This window comes from Sphaerodactylus townsendi, linkage group LG10 (genome assembly GCF_021028975.2).
Source record: "Sphaerodactylus townsendi isolate TG3544 linkage group LG10, MPM_Stown_v2.3, whole genome shotgun sequence".
Taxonomy (NCBI): Eukaryota; Metazoa; Chordata; class Lepidosauria; order Squamata; family Sphaerodactylidae; genus Sphaerodactylus; species Sphaerodactylus townsendi.
This window is the reverse complement of record NC_059434.1, coordinates 11,583,068-11,609,035: the sequence shown is the minus strand read 5'-3', so window position 1 is coordinate 11,609,035 and position 25,968 is coordinate 11,583,068. Positions and strand designations below refer to the sequence as shown.

At 43.4% G+C, this 25,968-nt stretch overlaps 1 protein-coding gene across 7 annotated transcripts in view; it reads right to left on the bottom strand.

Annotated features, from left to right (window-relative positions):
• Window positions 1-25,968, bottom strand: part of RBM47 (RNA binding motif protein 47) — a 98,528-nt gene that overhangs the window by 29,441 nt on the left and 43,119 nt on the right. Inside the window, exon 1 of one of the 7 annotated variants that reach the window (XM_048510012.1) lies at window positions 4,190-4,267. The exons of the other annotated variants lie outside the window; for them this stretch is intronic. The gene's annotated coding sequence lies outside the window, so the exon portion shown is untranslated. Of the gene's footprint in view, window positions 1-4,189; window positions 4,268-25,968 lie in introns of those variants that run through there. 7 annotated transcript variants of the gene reach the window in all.

Genomic DNA, 25,968 nt, shown 5'->3' with positions numbered 1-25,968 from the left:
AAATTTGGCCTAGTTTATTGAACAGCCAGAAAAGTCTCTAAAAGTTCTAAGAGACACAAATAAACTTACTAGTTTATCTTAGGTAACACATTTAACAGAGTGGGTGCCTCCACAAGCAGCCCCCTTAAAACAGAGCCTCATCTGATTTGCACAACTACCCAGGAAAGCAAATAAGGGAGAATCATCTCAACTTGAACCATGCAGGACTTTAAAATCTTAACACAAACACTTTAAATGAATGCAAGAAACAATCTAGAATCCAGCACAGTTCTTTCCAAATTAGTTGTATCATGTTCTCTGTAGCTGACAATACTTAATAGCTGAGCTACAACATTCTAATCCAATGGATAGTTCCAAATATTCCTGGCGTGCCTCTATAGAATGCATTTCATAGCCCAAACAGGAAGTGATCAGGGCTTGTATGACAGTGGCCAAAACACGGGCTTTTCTTAAAACTACTTACCGGTACTTCAGACTTTGAGAGCCACTGCTTTTGAAATGAACACAGAGAGATCAAAAGTATCTAAGGAAGATTTCATAATACAGGAGTCCAGTGACAATTTAAAGGCTGGCAGATATTTCTTGTAGCATCAGTCTTATTAGGCTCTGGACTTCTATTTTATTTTGCTGCTAGAGGCTAACATGGGTAATTGGTGAGAAGGATGGCTTTGAATTCATATTCATTTACACGCACATATCAATTGAAATTCAATCTATCCGCTTGTTTAAAAGGTATATATTGTTTTATAGCTGCACACTAAGATTATATCACATTCACTCTTGACATGCTCATTTTAAATCACTGCTATATTGTCATGCTGGTACCCCCAAATTACAGCATTGCACTAATTTAGGGGAGAATTTTCTCATGCTACAACATATTTTGCCGCACAGATGTCTTCCAGGGGTCTGCAACCTGCGGCTCTCCAGATGTTCATGGACTACACATTCCATCAGCCTCTGCCAGCATGGCCAATTGGCCATGGCAGGGGCTGATGGGAATTGCAGTCCATGGAGATCTGGAGAGCCACAGGTTGCAGACCCTCTTAAACCATCTCCTAACATTATATTGCTAATATCCAACACATCAGATTGATTTTTACTTGGGTCACAGTCTCATTTGCTCAAATGTGGTGAGTGACCACAGTTGCAAATGGGACCTTCTTACAAGTAAGCATACTTAAGATTGGCAAGGTTAGCGTTCGAACGCTTTCCACTTTCCAGTCCCATCCCCCCCCCCCCTTCACTTTTTGGCCTCTTTCATAATAGCTACCTTACAGCCATGAAACCTTAAGTATCAGCTAGTTACTCATTAAACTCAGGTGCCAGTGGCTACCTAGCATATATCATGCTTTTTAACTGCCCAACATTGCCAATGTGCAAAAGGGGAGGGGAGGGGAGAAATAATCACCCCAGCTGTGAATTTATCATATCTAAAGGGCTGAGCTGCAAAGTACAGCAATTTGTGCCTGATCTCTGATCTGTAAAGTTAGTATAAACCTTTGAACTTCTGGCTGAAAAAAGAGAAATCTAGTTAGTAGCTCTGCTGAACAAGTACCATATTAGGTTACCTCTGCCCCGTGCTAATGCAAAAAATTTAAAAATGTTTAACTAGGGAAGGGGACTACTGAAGGGGGCACTTGCATTTAAGAGAAACCTCGACACAAATGACACTACAAATTTACACTCTGTTCAAAAAGTAAAAAAATCACTCTGATTTTTGAAATTAGTATTTCAGCAACACGCTGAAATGAGGTAGGAGCAGGTTGTCTTAATTCACAACAAACTTTGAAAACACCTCCTTCAGTTAAATCCTACCAATATTTCTCCATCCAAGCCTTCAACGCTCTTGCAACAGGCTTCAGTCTACTGGTGTGCATTCAAATATGCCAAACTGGGGGGGAAAAGTTTTTAAAAAGCTGTTTCAGCTTTTTTATGGTAGGGGGTGGCCAAAAAAAGAGGCATCATTTCAATGATGCCAGAAAGTCAAAGCTGAAAAGAACTGATTTTTTTTTGAAGTTTCCCAGGGCCATAATTTTTGCGGGGTCTGGGGATGGGGGAGGGATTTGAGGTACACCACCACATTTGCAATGTAGCTGCAGGTGACTCTTCTTCCAAGAACTCACATGTAAAGTGAAGATTGGGTCAAAAGGTCCAATTTTATGGGCCTCCAATGGAAGAAAACTGAGTACCTATAAAATTGGATCCACTGACCCACACTTAACCAAACTCAGGGGCTTTTGTAAGGAGGGACACCTGCAGTTACACTGAAAATTCGGTGCATCTACCTAAAAAAAAAGCCCTGCAAAGACTACTCTATTACTGAAAAATTGTCCTACCATTGTGGGAAACGTGTGAAAATCTGTCTCGGCTGGATTCTCCGGTCTAAAATTGCTCATAAGGGTTCTCGTAAAGGGAAGCACCTGTAGCTACACTGAAAATGTTGTGCCTTGGCCTTGAAACAACCCCCCGCTCCTGAACTCTGGGAATATTTGCCATAGGGTAACATGTAGCCGGTTCCCTTTAAACGTTTAAGGGAATGGCTCCTATATTCGTTGATGGGAAAACCTTGTGAGTCTCTTGGGTGGGCTATTTTTTAAGGCAAAAGCAGAAAAATTGCTGTGCACCTGTTGATGCCTCCCCTTGCAAGAACTCCCCAATTTTATGGGTCCCTAATTTTTCCTTTATTATTTCCAATGGAAGACTCCATCTTTACTAAACTTAGGTGTTCTTCTTAGGAGAGTCACCTGCAACTGAGCTGCAAATTGGTGGTTCTACCTTAAAAAACTGCCCCCCAGAGTCCCACAAAGATTTTCCACAGACCCCCAAATGTTCAGATATTTTTTAAAAGCTGGAAAAAGCCATATTGGTATGGGGAATTGGCATTTTTCAGTTTTTCTGAAAATTTAGGGATGTATTAAACCCAAATCTGAAAAATACCAATCCCCCCACCCTTGGTGTATACTTCTAGTTCAGTCTAGATTTACATTGTGGGAAATAAAACCAAAACGAAAATAAAACAAGTTTTAAATGTCTGGTACAAATCTTTGCAAGTCAATACCCTGCCTGGTCCTTCCACAACAAGAATATATTGATTCTAGTACCACTTGTCATTTCTCTCTCCAATAAAATTTAATTACTTTCCTTTTTTTGTTGTTGAAGATATAATGATTGCCCGCTATATGGCTATATATCTATAAGACAAACTAAACAAATAAAGCAGCCATTTTGTAGGTATAGTTTGAAGTGACACTAGCTCAACATGAAACAGAGGTGACTAGTCCTGTATGTAAAATGTGAGGTTGTACCAAGTGAGGACAGAGCAACAGGATCTAGTAATACGTGCCGATTCTAGGTATCATTTTCTGTCATATATACTGCCAATATATACATACTAAATCAAGGTGGAGGGGGGGATAGGAGAACAAGATTAAACCTGTTAAAAATCAAACAAATGTTTGATTTTAACAAAACATGGACGCGTACCATGCTTAAACAGTACTGTAATTAGTTTTTCATTACATGAAACATCTAGTACAACATACCACTTTGGAGGTTATTTAAAAGTATTGTATAGATGCTTTTATGGCATTCAGAACAGCCCACGAACTATCTGAACTGTGATCTCACTCTTCTAACAAAGATGCTTATATTCTACTCAAACATCGTGCAGAAGAACAGCCAAACTTTTCTGCAAAAAAAAAGAAAAAGCCAATAGTGCTTTCCAATGTACCAAGTCCCAAAATCTAACTGTTCCCATTGTTTCAGATCTCAATGCCAAGTGCACTGTTATCTACCTGAAAAATGACCTATTCCACAAGGTCGGCAGAACTGAGTCCAAGAAAACACAATACGAATTAATCTCGTTTTGCACAGCTGAATTAAAAAAATAACAAAACTTCTTCCTTGACCAGTGTTTGAGCCTTCAACTGGAACGTATTTCAATTCCATGCTCAATTAAGGTGCTTAAGAATGTCTAGTTTTATGTGGAGGGGGAACTCTATGAAATCGGCATGAATTGTTTAAAATAAAATTTTATGCTGGATTATAGGCAACACTTACATTAAGACCTATTGCTTTTAGGCTTTACACACTAAGGACACAGAGAAGGCTAAGAAACAACAGTACATCAAAAAAAAATTAATGTAAATCAAGAAAATCCTTTAAAAACACATAAAAGTTCCCTTACCTTTCTAGTCCTACAATCACAGTAGGTTAGTTCTGCACCTTTGCTTGAATAACCTTTCCTCCCGATCACGAGGTCTGTGTGACTCTGTTATACAGTACACACATATCTCTTTATTGGTCAAATGAGCTTTGACTATTTAAATTCCATGGAAGTAATTTGCTAAGGGCACCTCAAAGGAGTCTGAGGGGTGGGACGGAAAAGAAAGATGTCGAGACTGCCCAAGCACACGAAAGTTTGCCCCAGTAGTTTGGAAAAAAATTAATCAAAACCCCAATCTGTAACGAATGGATTTTTTGTGGGGCCAATTTGGAGCTTAGCAGAAATAATAGGAGACACACACTTTGACATTTTGCACACGCAGGGAGAATTCAAAAACAGTAAAGATTTAATTCAGACTCTGAAACTGCCAGAAAGGGAGTGAATCATATACAAACAACATCTTCCCAGCACAAGGCGTTGTGCAAATAGTTTGGGTGACTCAAAACAGATAAGATAAGGAAGAAGGCGAATTTTGCTTGACAGTGGGATTTTTGTCTTTGTACAACGTTCTGTTTTTATGCTAGTTTTTGGCTACTTGATGGGATACTCCAATTATTAACAGCATGTAAGCAATTCAATCCCGAAAGGCATACTTTAAAAAGCAAAGTCAGAAAATCATGCCGAAGAACCCGGCAAAGGAGAGAGTAAGGTACAGCCGGCTAACAGGTGTTTGCTATTTTTGCTGCGAACAAGAAATCAGCTAGGAAGAAAAAAAATTGATACCATAGTAAAAAACAAAAAGGAGGCAGTGAAATATGATTCATGGCATTAATATGATCTGTACATAACACTAGGTCCTACAAGCATTCAGGCAAAGTAAACGCCACACCTTTTTCCAGCAGTTAAAAGAAAGAGAACCAAATTGAAAGACACCTTGGTGACTGAACTTGTCAGCTCAGCAGGCTAAAAACAGCTAATGTGGAATAATAACTGAACTTCCACATCCTCCTACACAAGATTAAACAGGAACACAGTAGCAGGACAGTGTCCGCAAGTAAAATTTCTTCCCTTCAACAGATCCATTGTTTTTTGGCAATTACATCATCACAGAAACTATTTTGCAGAAAGTTGGAAGGCAGAATCATATACGCCACCACAAGTTCCTTAGAAGATGGGCAGGGTTTGAATGCACTAGGCAGAAAGAAGAAGAAGAAGAAGAAGAAGAGGAGGAGGAGTTTGGATTTATACCTCCCTTTTCTCTCCTGTAAGGAGACTCAAAGGGGTTTATAATCTCTTTTCCCTTCCCCCCACGCAGGTGGGTGGGGCTGAGAGAGCTCCAAAGAACTGTGACTAGCCCAAGGTCACCCAGCTGGCATGTGTTGGAGTGCACAAGCTAATCCAGTTCACCAGATAAGCCTCCACAGCTCAAGTGTCAGAGCGGTGAATCAAACCGGGTTCCCCAGATTAGAGTGCACCTGCTCTTAACCACTACACCATGCTGGCTTACCTCAGCCACAACTTCATGAGATGAGGTAGTGTTATTTACATGCCAGGTTCCTTGCAATCTTCTACAATATGAGTATAATACCAGAATTGCCAACCTCCAGGTGGCACCAGGAGATCTCCCACTGTCACAATTGATCTCCAGACAACCAAGATCAGTTCCTCAGGAGAAAACTGCAGCTTTGAATGGTAGATTCTACTGTAATGTACCCTGCTAAAGTTCCCCCACTCTCTAAACTCTGCCTTCCCCAAGCTCCCCCTCCGAGATCTCCAGATATTTCCTAATCCAGAGCTGGCAATCCTAAATAATACTAACAGCCTGCTTTCCTGAGGCGATAGTGCAGGGGCGGGGGAGGGGGGGCTTTGCGTTTTTGAAACAAGTTAGGTAATATCATGTTACCTTTGTTCCAATGGAAGTCTCATAAAATGAAATTACGACAATCAAAAGCAAACTTGACACACAAAAAGACATACTCCCCACATCTCAGGGAAATGTTTTACGTTCCCATTTTACTGTTGCAAATGCTAAAATGCCGTGGGCACAAGGGGGGTAGCCAGACGCCATCCACATTTTTAAATGGGTTCTGTTTTTATGTAATTAATATTTAAATTATGTTTTAATGTATGTTTTAACCTTGTTGTAAACCGCCCTGAGCCCTCAGGGGGAGGGCGGGATATAAAATTAATAAATGAAATGAAATGAAATGAAGCACATCCAGCAAATGAAAGTTTGATGCTGCCGAATACTGGTTCCAACCATAGGTCCCTCAAAGTCAACAATGTCTATTCATGTTGGCATACTGGCCTATTAGAGTTGTAATCTCTAACTCTGTGGTTGTGTTTTTAAATAGGACGGTACCCTTAATTGGTCTACAGTGACTCTATAATTGAACAGTAAGTTTGAAACTGATTAACTGGGCAATATTTTTTTCAACTTCTCTAACCTAAAGTAAGTATTTACAGCAACAAAGATAGCAGGTCCCACTTGGAAGAGGCATTCCCCTTTCATACCCTGTTTCCCCGAATATAAGACATCCCCTGAAAATAAGACGTAGTAGAGGTTTTGCTGAAGTGCGAAATATAAGGCATCCCCCGAAAGTAAGACGTAGCAAAGTTTTTGTTTGGAAGCATGCCCGACGAACAGAACCCAGAAAAATAAGACATCCCCTGAAAATAAGACATAGCGCATCTTTGGGAGCAAAAATTAATATAAGACACCATCTTATTTTCGGGGAAACACAGTAATCATGTAGCAGTGAATGCCTCTTTTCAAGTGGAGTCACAATAGGCAGTCCCTAGAACGAAAGTATGCTTTTCCCACAAAAACTATAATTTTATTCCCACACACATTTAATCAGTAGATTTAAGTTCTTTGGTTAAACAGTTAAATCAAATGGGTGACAATCCTTTTAAACATTGGAGGGTTGTTGTTTTTTTTGCCAAAATGTAGTTACGCACTCTGTTACTGAAAACTACATATTCTTCATCAGAAAAAAAAAATCAAAACTTCCTTTATAAATTGTGATAATAAAGGAAATTTGCTTAGCATTCATTTGTCAGAAGCCTTCTTTCCCTTACAAGTTTAGATATAGTAGTTGCTTCTGCAGCATTTTATGAGACCCATCAACTTTATAAAATTAGAGACTGTTAGGCAGTGGTGGGATCCAAAAATTTTAGTAATAGATTCCCATGGTGGTGGGATTCAAACTGTGGCGTAGCGTCAATGGGGCTGGGCGGGGCACGATGGGGGTGTGGCCGGGCATTCCGGGGACGGGGCATTCCTGGGCGGGGCTGTGGCAAGGATGCAGCCGCTGCGCCGGTCCTTGGGAGGGAAACGAATGCACACAGGCGCAGGCTGCCACGCACGCCGGTGCACCTCCTGCTAGACTGCTTCAAGTCCTGCGCGCTACTGCTGAGAGGAGGGGCGTAACGAAGGCAAAAATCACGTGGCAAAATCACCAATTAGTAACCCCCTCTCGGCACACACAAATAATTAGTAACCTACTCTCGGGAACCTGCGAGAACCTGCTGGATCCCACCTCTGCTGTTAGGGAAGAAACAAAAATGTGCATTTTAATGCTAGAAACTACCCCAATTCATTCATTTTTAGTATGCAGTTCATTTTGCTGAAGACACAGGTGATTTTTTTAAAGTTTAAACTGTTGCTTCTTGTGTCAGCTAATAATTAAAGATCTGTTCTTTCTAGAAGGCACCTGGACATAACCAAGATGCTTTCCATTCTCCCAGGTAGGAATGCTTCAACATCCTCAGCTTCAATCCTGTTCACTGGTTATGAAGAAGCAGCTGGTTCGTTGTTGATCAAGTAAACTATTTGTTGTCATTGACCCATTTGTGGCCATTCAGCACATGTATTCTCTCCTAACCCTGAAGTAAAGTGCATTTTGTGCATGCGCAGCCTCACAGAACTCGACTGAATTCTACTACTTTCCCATCTGTGCTGTGTTGGCTTCAGGCACATGTTTGACTAGGCAATTAAATCAGTCACAAATCCTATAAATCAGTTACAAAGTAAATGTTGTGTCTTATTAAAATCCTCCCCATTGATGTTCACCTAAGTAGATACAAGCAACGCAAATGGCTGCCAATCTGTTTGAATCGGCAGCACCTGTGTGCATGGGCAGTTTTGCAAAGAACCTGTGCATTTTGTGCATGCGCAGCCTCACAGAACTCGACTGAATTCTACTACTTTCCCATCTGTGCTGTGTTGGCTTCAGGCACATGTTTGACTAGGCAATTAAATCAGTCACAAATCCTATAAATCAGTTACAAAGTAAATGTTGTGTCTTATTAAAATCCTCCCCATTGATGTTCACCTAAGTAGATACAAGCAACGCAAATGGCTGCCAATCTGTTTGAATCGGCAGCACCTGTGTGCATGGGCAGTTTTGCAAAGAACCTGTGCCAACCTGTGTGGCAGGCGTTTCCAGCTGTTTGGCATAAGTTTGGCACTGCCTTCCTTCACCTCCCCTCACCCAACATCGGAAAGCGGGCCCCGGGGGCGTAGCAGCCAGGTAAGTGGGCAGCAGGGGAGGTGCACGGTGGTGGTGGTGGTGGAGGAACCGGTGGTTGATCTTTTAGAATTCCACCATGGACTATCGGATATCAGTGACCCATGAAGAAAAAAACAAAGACAATGTAATAGTTTTTATTGGGCCTAATCTGAAATTATACAAATCAAAGGTATTACATGAATTTTGTTTCTTGTTCTGGATTTTGTCTGGGTCAATATGGGCGTATCTAACTTTTCTAACTATAAAACACAGGAATTGTTGAGGTGACATCAGGTAAAAGGTAAAGGAAAGGGGACAAGGAAATGGATGGATAGTTGGTCTGGCTCTAATAGGTTGCCACTGCATTCAATTATTATACCAACTGGCAACCAATAGTAGAACTATGACATTTTTCTATAAGTCACCCACAGGTTGTTTGGATGACTGTAAACCTATAAGATGCTGGCAGAGGTAGGAACTATATATCAGTAGCAAATGGTTAGTGAAACCAACATTATTGTCATTACAATGCTAGCAATCTAATGCTTAGTACCCATCTAGGGTTACATCTATAATCTGTAAGAGGTATTTTGCTACGCTTTCACAAAGATAAGGGTCAAGATTATCTAAGATTAAGGGAATCCTAAGGATGTCGGTTAAATGATTGTATAGAAGTGGAGTAATGGTGGATTGGGTCATTCTGATCTTGGTGAATCTTGCGCTATTAAACAAAGTGTACTGCAGTGTCTCAATTTGGCCTGAGTTGCATGGGCATAGCCTCTTTTGTTTATCTATACGTTGGTATCTACCTTTGAGGAGCATAGAGGGCATTAAATTGAAACAGGCCAAGGTTATTGCTCTAGGTACAGGAAAATAATTCTCTGGAGTGTACATTTCAAGAATGGTACGGAAGAAGAGTTTGGCTTTTCCAGTATGAGTCGTATTTTTACCTCAGGCACAGAAAGCAAACACTGTAAGGGTCTACTATTAAAACCATTCAGAAGATTTAATAGTCAGTCTCAGCGTTGTTATTTTGGGAGACAAAAAAGAAAAGAGACCCTTCGTGGATGAGGGCTCAGACCATGTCGTCTGGAGTAGCTCTTCATAAAAAGCAACTGGAGTGATGTGTTTGAGAATCCCAGACATAGGCTTGTGGTAGATTTCAGTTCTTTTTCATTTTACTTTGCAACCCACTCTTACGGTTCCAAAGTAGATAAGCAAAGATCAGGAATTTTTCCAGACTGTTAATTTACATTTGGAGAAACCATTCATTGGCTAGGGGATAACCCCTGCACGGAGACTGTTGCTTTAGAAGCCAAATGAAGTATTTTGTCGTCTTCTTCAAAACTACTTAGCAGATCACCAAGCCATACTAAGAGTTCCAGGGGCAAAATAATCACCTTTTTTTTTACATGCCAAAGGGAAACAAGTATTGTAGGGAAGCAGGGATGGAATGCAAAGCTTATTTTGCAGGTAGCAGAGCTGAATACGGACACGTAAGTTTAATTCTTCTCCGATCTGAAACAGAAACTTCGAACAGCCTGTATCTAATGCAGTGGAAAAGAAGCGGTTTCCAGGACTTCCCATAAGACAGCAGGATTTGGGGCTGCCAAGGTAAAAGCTTCTTGCAGTAATCTACAATTGCAAGAGACTGAAAGGCAGATGTCACATTTTCCTTTTCTGCTTGCAGCAGCACCAGTTCTACCTGTGTTGTGCACACCTGACAGCTAGCATTTTGGCTGCTATTTGACTATTCCTTGGATCACTGCAGGCTCTCTCTAGCTCCCCCTAACCAACTCAAAAGAGCAATCCTAAGCAGACCTACTCAGAAGAACGTCCCGTGTTATTCAATGGGACTTGTCCCCAGAAAAATGTCCTTAGGAAAAATGCACAAAGACTGCTCCCTTGACTAAAGCTTTTCATAGGCTGGTCACGATTTTAATTTGAAAGCTCCAGTTTGACCAAAATAAACCAAGCACCAAACACATTTAGATTTGGATCCACTGGTAATGTAAGAGCGGAGTGCGTCTTTCTCACTTCCTTCTTACCCGCCAGTGCTACTCCAGGGGACCCCAGAACAGCCTTTTCCTCTGACAAGCTTCTTCATTCTCTGGAATAGGACGTGGAGGTTACCTGTTCTCCAAGATTCCAAGATATACCTAGTTTAGGGGTCCATAACCTGCGGCTCTCCAGATGTTTCTGGACTACAATTCCCATCAGCCCCTGCCACTGGCCATGGTGGCAGGGGCTGATGGGAATTGTAGTCCATAAACATCTGGAAAGCCGCAGGTTGCAGACCCCTGACTATTTGCTTTGACACATTGGGATATTCCTACAGCAGGGCAAATATTTCATAGTGATAGTGGTTGGAGATGCACAAAGTTCTTTCTAATAGCTTGACCCCAGGTAGTAAACTTGTTCACTTATGGATTGTGGTCAGGTGGAGCCCTGTATCATAGATTCATGGGAGGGGGGAGTTGTAGTAACCAGCCCACTAACCAAATAGGACAGCCCAATGACAGCATATATGGCCATCTATTTAGAATAAAAATATCTAAATACATTTCAAAAGTCTCCTTTTGGGAAAACAGAAATCCTAATGTTTTTTATTTATATGCAGTTAAGATTTATAGACAAAGATGTAAAGGGGCCACTTATTTTTCATAAAGGAAATAATACCATTTTAAGAAAAATAAAATTACAATACTCCTTGGTCCACTCCATTATAAACAATGGGTTAGATCCGTGGTGGCGAACCTTTGGCACTCCAGATGTTATGGACTACAATTCCCATGCTGGCAGGGGCTGATGGGAATTGTAGTCCATAACATCTGGAGTGCCAAATGTTCACCACCACTGGGTTAGATTGTGAAGAAAACATCTGTGCTAGAGTTCTTGGACAAGCAGAAATGTAAGAAGTGGACTAGGGAGGTCACAAGTGCTAAGTCTAACTTCCTGTATCCCCACTTGCGTTTCTGCTTGCATGAGATCTGGTAAAACCAGTTTTTGGGGAACTATATTATATGGGGAAGAAAGAGCTAGCTGTAGAACAAGATCCCATACAAGCAGATGGGTAGGAGCAGTTTCAAAGAGGAATAACGTGACAGTGGGAAAAGGGCTTAAGACTCCATCGTCTCACCGCCAGCACAGTGAAAGCTGAGCACAGAAAGTCTGACACAGATCAGTAGGATAACGTTTGTTTGCTTAAATGGATTGAATAAGTTCTGGGCCACAATAAACTGAGAAAAACAGCAAGAGGAGTCCAGGAAGTCAGAGAATAGCTCTCAGTGAGCAACCACAAAGAAGGGAGATTGGGAAGAGAGAATGGCATTCACCTTCCCTTCCACTACCCCACCCCTCCCCGCAAACAATATGCAGATCTCCTTGGCCACAGTATCGCCTCAATTGTTTGGACAACCTGCCTTGGCCAGAACAATGTGGCTTCAACATGTAAACTGGTTAGACCACCTGTCCAAGGGGATCTTCTGCATAAGTGGGAGACAAAGAGATTCTGTCAGCAGAAGTTCCTATGTCTCTAACAAGCCCCATGTAAAGCCTAATAGGAGCAATTTTAGCTGCTAACTGGGTGATAAATTTGCCATAGCCAGGCAGACGTGTCTGCTCAGCTTCTAAGCACACATCTTGGATTCAACTCCTTGCCAATGGCTCTGTCAGACAAACCCTATAAACAAACAAAAAAACGCTAACGACGAAGAACTGCTATACCACATTATGATGTATATGTTAAGACCTGGAACTTACCAATCGATAACTCGCTCTTTCCCCTATCAAGAAACTCAAATCAGAATATATATAAGGTTCTCAGGTGGTCAGTGCCTATATGAGAGAACAGACCCAAACCTGCCTAATTATGCAAGGTTCCTGTCTCACATACCTTTCAGCCCTTAATGGTAAGGCAAAAGACTCTCAAGTTCTGCTCACAAAATTACCATGGGAAGGATCCAACAATCCATCACCACACATGCAAAAGTCATTAGCGAATGGGATGGGGAAAGTCTGCGTCCTCACAGCAGAGGCGTGGGGAGGGGAGAATGATGCCCAGGGCAACACCTGCTCTGCCCTCCCATGCCCCACTTACCTTAGCCAGCAGAATCTGCCACGGGCAGCACCTCGGCTAGCCCTGCCATGCTGTTTCAGCCGACAGGGCCAACAGGCACCTGACGGAGGCTCAACCAGGCTGCTCCGCTGGCTGAAGGAGCAGCCTGGAGGGGCAGGCCCAAGGGGACAGGTGTGGGGACCACCTGGCATGCGACCCCTCCCCCCTGTGATCAGCTGGCACCACCCACGTGACCAGCTGACGTGCGCCTGGGGACACGTGACCCAATATGTCCCCTGAGCACTCCGCCTCTGCCTCACAGTATATGATTTGTATTCACTCTTCTGCATCTCTATTTAAAGGATCTCTGATAGCAGGATTACAAAAGGCCCCAGCTCAAGATCCTGGAGAACTGCTCTCAGTCATGGTTGATCATAACAAGCCAAAAAGACCAACTCATTCCGAAAGGCAGTTTTATTTGTTCATTTGATCTAGGAAGTAATTCCTTTCCAGCCCTAAATAAGCCCGTCAGACTAAAAGGCCTTCCACTCAAGTTTCCCAGGGCAGGTTTCAGTTCTCCACAGAATTCAATTGACATGTACCAGTTTTGATAAGGGGGAATTTTGTGTCACCTGGCAGTACTTCTACTATCTCAAAAACACGTCTTCCCTGAAAAGTGAGCCCCCTGGATTGGAGAATAGCTGCTGTTGTCTTGATTCACGCATGTTTTTCTACATGACCTCATGGACAAACGGGATCTTCTGGCCTTGTATGAATAAACCAGGCTGAGGAAAAATATCCCGCCGGCAACAGCCAGTATTGCTTACACACAAAACGGTCCCACCCCCAGAAGTCTATTCAGTTGTTTTCCCTTTCCCGCATGGAATTTATTTCAGCTCTCTGATTTTTCCTAAAGATTCCATTTACGCTTTAAAAACACACACACAGTCTGCACAGAATAATAATTTTCATAGTTAATCACAACTGCTCTTGATTAAACTACTCTGGCTTTGGATTCCTTGCTAGGTGTAATCTTTCTAGTTGTGCAAAAATCATGCAGTAAAACGAAACGTCAAGCTTCCTTGCCAACGGAACATTCCCCAGCCCTTTCACACACACTGAATAATGTTCTTCTGATCCACTGCACTTCAGCAATCATTTGCAAGTGGATTTTGCTGTGTCGCACATTACGATCCAGTTGCAAAGCGCACTGAAGGTGGATTAGAAGTGCATTATTCAGCATGTGTAAAAGCAGAGCCAGCCAAGGATGTAGGTAAGGGGGGGGGGGTTTCTCGGGTTCAACCCCCCCATTACATGTCCGAAGCTCCGCCCCCCATTTGTGTTTTTTGTGTTTTTTTGTTTTTTGGCCTGCAGGGGGCACAGCTTTTAGGCTAGCTAGCAGCACCAAAATTTCAGGGATTTGTTGGGAGACTCTCCTGATGATACCACCCAGGTTTGGTGAGGTTTGGTTCAGAGGCTCCAAAGTTATAGACTCCCAAAGGGGGTGCCCCATCCCCCATTGTTTCCAATGGGAGCTAATACAAGATGGGGGCTACACTTTTGAGGGTCGATACCTTTGGAACCCCTGAACCAAATTTCACCAAACCTGGGTGATCATCAGGAGAGTCTCCTAAAGATGCTCTGAAATTTTGGTGCTGCTAGCTTAACAATTGCACCCCTGACAGCAGGCACCCCCCGCAAATTTCCCCAGATTCTCCTTTTAAATCCACCCCCTTCAGCATGGATTTAAAGGGAGAATCTGAGGTCCCCAGTTTAAACATTGCAAGTGATGCTGTTTCAGGGTGGGGGATAATCCACCCCGAAACAGCATCACTTTCAATGTTGTTTTAACTGGGGACCCCAGCCTCTCCCTTTAAGGTGGATTTAAAAGGAGAATCTGGGCTCCCTAGTTTAAACATCATTGAAAGTGGTGCTGTTTGAGGGTGGATTCCAGCATAACAGTAGCTGCCCATGGGGGGGGGGCAAAATTCAGATTTTGCACTGGGCTCCATTTTCCCTACCTACACCTCTGCCCGGAAGGGAGGGCAGAAGGGACTGCCGGCTGGGAGCCTTCCAGTGGGGGGTGGGCAGGGCGGGTGGAGCAGGGGAGTCTGTTGTCCCTGGCCTCGGAGAGCTGCTTTTATAAGCACTGAGGCTGGGGGTGGGGCTTGGGGAGGCATGGCCATGCCTCCAGGGGCAGGTGGGGGCATGGCCCTGCCCCCCGAACCACCCCCCCAATAAAAAATCTATACCTACATCACTGGAGTCACCCCAAAAGCAGAACACATCCAACTAACTGCCTGCAGTGAAAATATTTTCAGAGGAAGCAGTGAAGTAGTGCATGGTCTGCAAGCTGTACAGTCTTTCCTTGATAATGTTACTCAAATCCTGGGGCACACCTCTCAAACTGAGCACAGCAGCCTGGGCTAGAACAGTATTATCTTTTATAGCACTGCCAACGATCATGAGGTGCATTTTTGGAGTTCTATAGTGTAACCGTTTGGAATGACTGTGCCTTAAACCAGCCCTCAGGCTAGACTTAATCTTCCTTTTGTTTTCATTCCTTGGCTTGGGCATGTTCTTCACTCAAGAAGCTATTAACAAGGTTGCCCCTCTATGACCACTCCCATCCCTGGGGCGTAAACCAGCTCTCTGATTTACCACAGAACTGCGTGACCCGAAAAGGGCCAGGAGACATCTAGAATAATGTTGGTGGCTAACCTGCTCCAAATCTGACAGATTACACCACAGGTGTCAAACTCGCGCCCCTCCAGATGTTATGGACTACAGTTCCCACCATCCCCTGCCAGCATCATGCTGGCAGGGGATGATGGGAGCTGTAGTCCATAACATCTGGAGGGCTGTGAGTTTGACACCTGTGGATTACACTATAGAGCTCAATGGAAGACCTATGAAGCGGCAAGAAACGTTACCACTTTGCTACTACAGCATCAGCTACTCCACAGCTATTCTGATCCTTCAAGGTAGCTCAGGAACTGTTGGTGCCGAAATCTGAACCTTTATTTATTGATGACACCTGCTGTCTCTCCCCTTTACATCCCATGGAACTGGTGAGAACACACGCTACGTATACTAATGCCGTATTCAACACTATGCAAGAAGAAAATCTTTCTGTGTTACTGTAGATATGCATACATGGTATAGCCACGGACATGTCTGCTGCAGGTCAAGGAGGCAATAAGTATATGACTATTCCAGCTGCTTTCTGTGCGACTACTGGCTAAAAGGCTCTGTACCCCCCCTCCCCATAGCCTGTGTACTGGCTGTGCCTCCCGCCCCCCCAGCCTGGTAATGCCACAGACCAGAGCTGGTTTGAGCCCAGCCACTAGCAATGCAGTTTGGGGGGATAACTGACAAAGGCTATCTCTATCACCTTCCATGCTGCTGATGGCTGGAAAACTGATGGAGTTGGGAGGATGAAGGAACAAATGCATTTCACACTGCCCACCTGTTCCATCAGTAGAAGGAGAAGGGTCCATAACTTCCTTTCTCAGTTCAGGAGTTTGAATCTCAGAACCAACCCGCAAGAGAACTGCAACCCTCTGTCGGGGCCATTTCCCCCTGGTGCCATTGTAATCAAGACCAATAACGGTGGATGACAAAATGCACATTTTTTCCATGCTGTCAACCCACAGCTGGTTTATGGCAATCCATAGGGTCTTCAAGCCGAGAGACGTTCAGAGGTGGTTTTGCCGTTGCCTGCCTCCATGTCACAACACTGGTGTTCCTTGGAGGCAGCTGTCCAAATATCAGCCAGCACCAATCCTCCTTTGCTTCTGAAATCTGATGAGATCAAGCTAGCCTGCAGCTATCCAGGTCAGGAAATGCACACAGGGTTAAAAGTATCAACAGCTGCAACAGATTCTCTGGTTTGTAACGAGTGAAGTGGCTCTCGGTCAGTTTACAGAAGCAACAGAACAAACGGAGGTGTGATGGCAGCCCTTCATGAGGTTTGTATAGTACACCTGCAGCAGACAAGCCTTTTCCTGATTTTTTTCCAACTGCCACAACGAGTCTGCTGTAGACTACATAGTGAATCCAATATGGCAGTGGTGGCGAACCTATGGCACGGGTGCCAGAGGTGGCACTCAGAGCCCTCTCTGTGTGCACGTGTGCACGGAGTTCGTCATGTGATAATAGTGTAATTATTTCAGGGATATTGTTAGCATTAAACCTAAGACCTAGTTTGGGGGAAGCAGTGTAGGTAACCCTGTTAAGTGATGTTAAATCCTACTGATTTTCATGGGAAGAACAAAAGCGTGATCCTTTACCTGGGAGTAAGCTCGGTTGCTGGCAATGGGGTTTGCTTCTGAGTAAACCCTCCTAGGGTCGTGATTCAACCTTTCGAAGCGTTGCACAGTTGCTTCAAAGCAAAGCTATTGACTACTACCAAGCTTACTCCAGAGTAACACGTGCCTTGGAGCCAACCGTTTTTTCTATACTAAAACCTCAGTATTCAGGTTAAATTGTCATGTTGGCACTTTGCGATAAATAAGTGGGTTTTGGGTTGCAGTGTGGACACTCGGTCTCGAAAAAGTTCGCCAACACTGCACTATGGTAAAAGAATTTGGGGGTTAGTGCACCAGCAGCAACACTCCATTGTATGTTGTATACACAGAGTGTGCACTTGAAATCGTATTCTATTACTTAATCATTTTTGCTACTGAAAGCACAGTGGTGCATATTGTTTGAGTTTCGTAACTATGAGTATACAACCATAACACATTTTTCCTGGATGTTCTGATTGATGTATTACAGGTGAGCCTACATTTAGTGCAATCATTTTTGTGCTGTTATCTACATAAAGACCTGCTGACAGAAGCTCACTTGCAGGGTAGCAAACAATGGGAAATGACTGCATTGTGAATCAATGCAACTGTCTTCTATTATAGAAATCCTTTAGTGGGATACTAGTCAATTGTCAGAGTAACCATCTCAGCCACTCAAATGAGCCCACGGGAGGGCTCCTCCAGGATCCAATTACCTTCAAGGAAGCGCATTAGATATTGGAGAGAGCACAGGAGGAGAGAAGTTGAGTCTGTCTCAAGGAGATAGCCGTGACAGCTCAGGTCTGGCTCAGGAAAAAGAGCAAAAACAGAGTGAAGGGGAGTTGTGCCTGATAGTATTGCAGAGTGGTTAAGCTCTTTTTCTGGCAGTGAAGAAGGCTCAATTGTTAGGCCTGTTTCTGGGGATGAGCAGACCTTGTACAGTTTAATCTGACTCTGGGAAAAGGGCAGGCTCCTGTGGATGGAATTCTGTGAGTGAGAGACTATCCAACCTAGTGGCTAGTCAATAAAAGTTTGTTTGTGTCTGAAAGCATTGTGGAAAAGACTAACTACTCCCTGAAGTAATCACTAGTTTAAATTTTTGTGCCTCAGCCAGGTTTCTACTTTGTCTACTTGGAGACCTGTGATGATGGCTTGTTCCTTTAAAACCAAACTGTAAATAAATAAATCTTCTTGGTTGTTTATATATTAATCCAGACTCGGTGACATCAATCTCCAGCGCGGTGTAGTGATTAAGACCAGTGGACTCAACCTGCAGAACCAGGTTTGATTCCCTGCTGTTTCACATGAGTGCCGGACTCTTATCTGGTGAACTGTGTTTGTTTCCCTCAAGGACGTAGGTAAGGGGTTTTTTTCCACGGGTTCAACCCCCCACATTACATGCCTGAAGCCCCACCCCCCAGCCTCAGTGCTTATAAAAGCAGCTCTCCAAGGCCGAGGATGGCAGTCTCTTTTCCCCGAAGGGGAGGGAAGAAGGGTCTGCCGGCGGGGGGACTGGGGCAGGCGGGGCAGGGGAGATTGCCGTCCCCGGCCTCGGAGAGCTGCTTTTATAAGCACTGAGGCTGGGGGAGGGGCTTAGGGAGGCGTGACACTCCCCCAAGGGTGGGTGGGGGTATGGCCACACCCCCAAACCCACCCCATAAAAACCTATAGCTACATCCCTGTTTTCCCTGCTCCTACACATGAAGACTGCTGAGTGACCTTGGGCTAGTTACAGTTCTCTGAGAACTCTCTCAGATCCACCTACCTCACAAAATGTCTGTTGTGAAGAGAAGAAGATTGTACGCTGCTTTGAGACTTTTACAGGAAAGAAAGGTGGGGTATAAATCCAAACTCCTCCTCTTCTTGTCCACCATGAAATGTATCTCATAGCAGTGAATTCAAAACCTATTCATTTGCTAGCAGCAAAACACATGGAAACTGAGGGGAAGATTTATAGTTCAAAACAAACCTACATCCCAGAAACCTTGGGAGGCTGTGTGCATCCCCTCAGAAGGGAAAAATGGTTTGTAACAGGTAAGTCTGCTGCAGACTCCATCATGACCAGCGGATAGAAGCACACATGCAGGGTAGCAACTGTGGAAAAATGTTGATTGCCAAGAATTCATTCAACAATCTTGTGTTATGGAAATCAGAGGGATGCTAGTCAATTGCCAGAATGACTGTCCCAAACCAAGACACGCCTTCACCTTCACTTCATGACCTGCCTTTTTGAAGTGGTGAATTCTGCAAAACTTGACTCTGATCTTCTAAGGAGGTGGAGAACCTAATTAGCACATTAAGGACTAAACCGTTCAAGGGATTTGCCCTCCCGCCATATAACATAGAGATAAAATGCTGCCACAGAGGCTACGATCTGAAGCAAAGACTTTCATGACGGGAGAGAGAGATCGATCTTTGGGGAAACTGCTGGGGCTCAGAGGAAGAGCCTCCATTTTACATCTAAAAGGTTCCAGGTTCAAACCCAGCAAATCTAGTTAAAAGGAACAGATCATTGGTGACGCAAAGGACCTTGGCCTGGGACTCTGGAGAGCCACTGCCTGTTAGAGTAAACAATACTGTCTTAGATGGATCATACGGCTCAGCAATCTGTTTGCAGCAACAGTTAGCGAAATGCCTCTGGGAACTTTATGACCAGGATATAAAGGCAACACTTCCCCCTGTCCTTTGTCCGCAATATATTGGGAGGGGGACAGAGAGGACAGTGAGCACACTCATGTTCCTCACCTGTAAGATGGGTAGATGTTTTCTAGGAAGTCATTTGTACGCTGGTTTTCTTGATCATACGAACATTACACTGCTGGAGTCTGTCATCCAGTCCCCACACTTGAGGCATCTGTTCTAAATGCAGGTTTAATTACTTCCTGCTTTATGGTAGTGGCACGACACTGCACTACGCTAATCTAGAAAAGCCTGACAGTAGTCCTTTCATGACATTTTATTCCTGGTGTTTTGACTGTGTACAGAACGAACGCAACACACGATCCTCCCACGGAACTGCAGTTTCTCTGAAATGGTGCATGCTTATCAGGTCAAAAGCTAAAATATATGCACGCTATCTCTTTCAGAAGAAGACAATCGTTTGTATTGGGGAGGTCGTGTGTAGCACATCTGTCCCACAAATAGTCAGGTGTAATGATGGAAAGGCCTATTGTGCACCGATAATACTGCATGTACTTAAAAGTCCCTTCCCACTAAGTAAGGGGTCTACACCTGAGCCGTTTCTGCTTGGACCTTTCATCTCCAGAAATCTACTGAGAATGGCTCAGTAGGCACAAGCAGCCATGGATTACGAGTGATTTCTGCATTACCTATTTAGGATGGGGCAATCACTTCAACCCAGAGGTAGGATCCAGCAGGTTCTCACCAGTTCCCGAGAGTGGGTTACTAATTATTTGTGTGTGCCGAGAGGGGGTTACTAATTAGGTCTGCTTTTCCGTTAGAAATTCCATTAGGTCCACAAATCATGAAGTCCTGTTGTTTCCTATGTGGCTGGTTAGCGAAGGTAGAAAACGTGATAATTCTCCCTGTTGGGCTGTTTTAAAAACATGTTTTAGAAACATGGTAAAGTTCCTTGTTCAAGGAAAGTATCCTTCTTTTGATTTCTAGAAACAAAATTAAGTAGTTGAAAGTATTAAGTATTTGATAGGCAGTCAATTAGAGGAGAAGTAGTTGTTTCTGTTGGCAGTAGACAATAGGACTTGCTATAATGAGTTCAAATTATGGACAGAAAGATACCAGCTGGAATTTAGGAACTTTTTTTTTACAGTAAGAGTTTTTTACAGTAACAGAGAAATTATTAATGCCCCGCCCCCGGAATGCCCGGCCATGCCCCCGTTGTGCCCCCCCCCCCCCCAGTCCCATTGGCGCTACACCACTGTTTGAATCTCACCACCAAGGGAACCTGTTACTAAACTTTTTGGATCCCACCACAGCTTCAACTCCTTGAAAAATTCAGAATTTCTCTCAATAGTACGCAGACTGGATGTCATTGCGGGCCGAGGCGGGACCCTGCTGGCTGACAAAACTCCAGCCCAGCCCAAGCAGAACCTATCCCTTGGTTCTAGAAACCTCGCCCAGTTTGTAAACTCCTCTCCTGCAACCATCTTCTTGCTGGCATTTGCCTCGGCGCTGGGCAGTGTGATTCAAAGCAGAACCACCAATTGTATTTCTTGGAAACTGTACTCCTTCGTGATAGCCTCTAAGGACTGAGAACTGCAAACACACTCTCCTCTCAAGTCTCCAGTTTACCTCTGACATTGCCCATATTGGGGAAATTTATATGCTGTACCACAATAGCAGTAGGCAGACTTCCAGAATATAAGTAACCTCCTCCTAAGGTTTCAATGTACTTCGCCACATTGAAATCTTTTAGGAGGGGTTACTTATATTCTGCAAATCTGCCTACTGCTATTGTGGTATAGTAGAGACTAACTATAAATTCAAAAGGAATCCACTCCAACCAAGACACAGAAATCACTGACACAGACCTTTTCTACACACTGGAGTTACTCCTGATTTTCTTGGGAGCTGATCTTACAAGCACTGGAATTGGTTTGGACAAATTCTTCTGCATGCTGACCATTCCTGTGTATTTTTACAATTGTGGAGTCAATTTATATTCTTCCACTCATGGCTTACAAAAACGGGATTTTCAAGGGAGGGTGCTATAGTAGTCTTTGGTGTTATTATGCTTGGTGTCAGAATACCCTCTCTTTTTAAAAGCGCCTTAGAATATCAATATAATACTGCAATTATAGTTTAAATCGGTTCTATGAATCCCCAGCTTTCATTTTAAAAAAATCTCTAGTTTCTTCCCTTGCAGAGACATGCCTTTTTCCTTACCAGAAGGAAAGGGCTAGAGACATACTTAAAAAAAATTAAATATGGGAATTCACAGAACCTGCGTAAATTACCATTGCAATTCTACAGTATTACACTGATATCATAGGCCTTTTAAAAAAACCGAAATCACTGGTCTGGGGTAGAGGAGGGGGAGTGGTTTAACAGTGACAACAGTCCAATCATTGAAAAGAGAACTGGAGATGGTTGGGACAAGGAAAACGGAAAGAAACATTACACACAAGGAAAAAGCCAACTCAAAACTGGCTCCCAGGAAAACAGCAGGCTAAAAGTGGTCTCAAAAGAATTTTAAAAAGAAAAGAAACCTGGGGCAAAAAAAGGTGAAAACTAAATGCACAAGATACACTGAAATCAGAGGATAAACTGAAGCAGCATGGTGCTAGAACTAATGGGAAAAAACTCATGCAGAAAAGTCCACAATGAAGATGGTACACAGATGTGCTACAACGGACAGGCCTGATGCAAAAACTTCATGAACTGTAGCATCTCTTTGGCACCTTCCACTCAAACCGTATATCTGCAATCACAAGCTGGAGTTGAGCACATATACTAGCAGGAGAAGGAAGAAACAGGGTTGTTGTTTTTTAAATTGCCCTTTCTGCTAAATACACGGAAAAAGTCCCTCCATACACCTATGGACAGTTTCTCAACTTAAATGTGCACACCTGGGATTTAGACCAGGAAAAAAAATACACACTTTTTAGTTCTTTTCATTCTTTAGCCGGCTATAAGGTAACAGAAAACAACTGAGCAAATGTTCCGCTGTGACAGTTCCATTTCACAGTGTTACTGCTTTAGTTTCCTTTTTCATTCATTAAATAACAGAAAATTCAGGTTGGTCATTAAATACACCAGACAGTGAACTGCAAGCAATTCTATTTGACAGAGTACTTGTATGACAAGATTTCTTTTTTAAAAAAAAAAATTAACATGCTGGTGTTTTTAACATGTCATAGTAAAAGTGTTCATCTAAAACCCATAGTAATGAAGATGCATGCAATTACAAATTATAGGCCAGCAGTGGTGAGCCTATGGCACGGGTGCCAGAGGTGGCACTCAGAGCCCTTTCTGTGGGCACATGTGCACGGAGTTCATCATGTGGGGGGAGGGGTGGAAAATCGTACACACACCCCCCCCCCACACGTCTAGGCTAGCCTGGGCACGATCCTTTACCTGGGAGTAAGCTCGGTTGCTGGCAATGGGGCTTGCTTCTGAGTAAACTCTCCTAGGGTCATGATTCACTCATTCGAAGCATTGCACGGTTGCTTCACGAAGCTTACTCCCAAGTAACGTGTGCCTCGGAGCCAACCGTTTTTTTCTTAACTAAAACCTCAGTATTCCAGTTAAATTGCCCTGTTGGCACTTTGGGTTTTGGGTTGCAATTTGGGCACTCGATCTCAAAAAGGTTCACCATCACTGTTATAGGCTCTCGAGAAGGGAGGCACTTGAGAAATCAGCTGTATTTATGCTCTTCTGACCAGCGATAGTTTAGTAATGTCTGATGTTGGGCTATTGCCGAACTTGGCAGCGATCCATGAAGTAGCCTGGTGCCCTCTGTCACTTGACTATATTGATTCTGCTTGAAGAGGTGCATTAATTAACATGATAATGTTAGAAATAGCAGAGCACCATCATTAAATATTTTTAACACTTCCGCAGCTTGCCACCTTGACGGAGATGACTGTGCATATCCTTTTGAACCAGCAAGTTTGCAAAACTACTACGACCTTAAGTACTAATTCCTTGGGCTATTTAAAAAATGCAGGCACAGAGGCAATTCTAACTCCAGTTCTTGTATTTCACCAATTAAGAAATTCAGCTTCCGTGTTCAGAAGATCGGCCACTGTACAGTGTGGGAAATTATCCCTTCTCTCCAGCCAAACTTGTGTTTCTTACAACAAAGGATGGCAAGCATTCTTGAACCCACCTTCCTTTCACAAAGAGCTGCCGCCGCTGTAATGTTCTAACCAGCTTCAGACCTAATGATGTCACAATATCATCTCCGCTGACAGGATTTTTGCTAGCCCCAACTGGCTCAAACCACAGATTGCAAACAAAACAATTCCTTGGAAATGGATGACCTTGTTGCGGCTGTCCTTGCCTTGATCCTATCTAGGCTAGATTACTGCAGTTTCCTTAGTGTTGCTTTTGAAGACCTCTGAGAAATGTCAACGGGTCCAAAATGCTGCAGAAAGAAGACTGAATAGGGACACATAGAAGGGATCCCTGAAGGATAACAGCTTAAAGTTTATTGCAGCTGCAATGCCAAGTACAGGGTTTGAGATATAATGACTTCAACAGCCTGATCCTGGGTGTTCCAAGGATTGCTTACTTAGCTTCCGCTTCTGTTGCACTGCTCCACCATCTGGGATAATGGGTGGGTGGGGACAGAGATAGTCCCTTCTCAGTAGGGTTGCCAGCCTCTAGGTCAGGGGTCTTCAAACTATGCCCCCCCAGATGTTCATGAACTACAATTCCCATCAGCCCTGCCACTTGGCCATGCTGGCAGGGGCTGATGGGAATTGGAGTCCATGAACATCTGGAGGGCCATAGTTTGAAGACCCCTGCTCTAGGTGGTAGTTGGTGATATCCAGGGATTCCAACAGATCTCCAGGTGACAGTGATCAGTTCATCTAGAGAATATGGCTGCTTGGACAGTATGGCGTCATACCCCATCGAAGACCCTGCCCTCTCCAAACCCCACCTTCCTCGGGCTCCACCCCCAAAATCTCCACGTATTTCCCAATTTTTGAGCAAGCAACCTTACTTTTCACTCATAATACTCTGCCTTTGGAACGTTCTCTATAGGACCTATATTGGCTGGCAGGGGCTGATGGGAATTGTAGTCTGTGAACATCTGGAGTGCCATAGGTTGGCCACCCCTGATGGTTCTCTTGCCAATGACATTCAGATATACTGAACACGTGCTCCTTCATTGCAAAGATTTGGCAGTCTATAGGTTGCTTTTTCTCGAGGCCATCTTGAAGAAATTTTCAGTGAGATCAGACAAGGAAATAGTTTCACACCTGCTTAGTGACCATCATCCCCACACTACTGAATCAGTTGCCAGGTTTTTAACAAAGGCACTTGGATCAAGAGTGAAACCTTTGTGTAAATTTTAGTCAATTGGTTTTAACATAATCTGTATTTTACCACTCTTTATATGCCATTAAAGGTTTTGTATTTGTATTTGTTTGACATTCAGATACAAGTCAAAGACTGTCCTATGTCAATATATTTTGCAAATGTGCAGATTTTAATTGCTGCTTGCAAACTGAGTTTAGCAAAAATCTCAAGGGCAAAAGGGGAGATTTCCTGGAATTACAACTTTCAGACTACAGAGATCAGTTTCCCTGAAGGGTTACTGAGATCAGTTCCTTTGGAGGAAAGAGCAACTCTGGAGAGTGGACTCTATGGTATCACAACCCCTGCCAAGGGCACTGGAAACCCTGGTATTCATTAAGCCAGAACCCTGGTATTCATCAAACCCTGGTATTCATCAGAATTGGCCCCTGGTATTCATCAAGCCAAAATTGGCAAAGAGGGAGAAGGTTATAACATTCCAAGTTCTCACCTATGAGTACCATTGTCCAAACATGTCAGATAACAGATACTGGAATCCAAGCCTCTCTCTATATTATCTTGCATGTACATAAAAAACAAGTATTTCTCCCACCCCCACCCCCCAGAAAAAACACACTGGATCATTTGTTTCCCACCAGCAGAATTTTTACTGTCCAAATCATTTTGCTGTAAGATGTGTGCTATCTCAGTACCTCTTGTATATTTGTACAGGTGTAACCGATTGGAACTTGGTAAACAAGGATACAGATGATGACTGACATGGCATAAAATTCACCTCCCTCATATCCTTAACTATTTGGGCTGTTAAAGGCTTACATAAAGCATATAAGCATATATTTCCCAAATGAAGTATAAGAGAAAGTGCAGTCTATTTCCTCCAGTTCAATTAGAGACAGTTTTCCTCTAATTCTGTAGAACTCCGCTTTAAATGGAAAGATCTATCCAAAGTCCATTTTAATGTCATTACAAACAAAA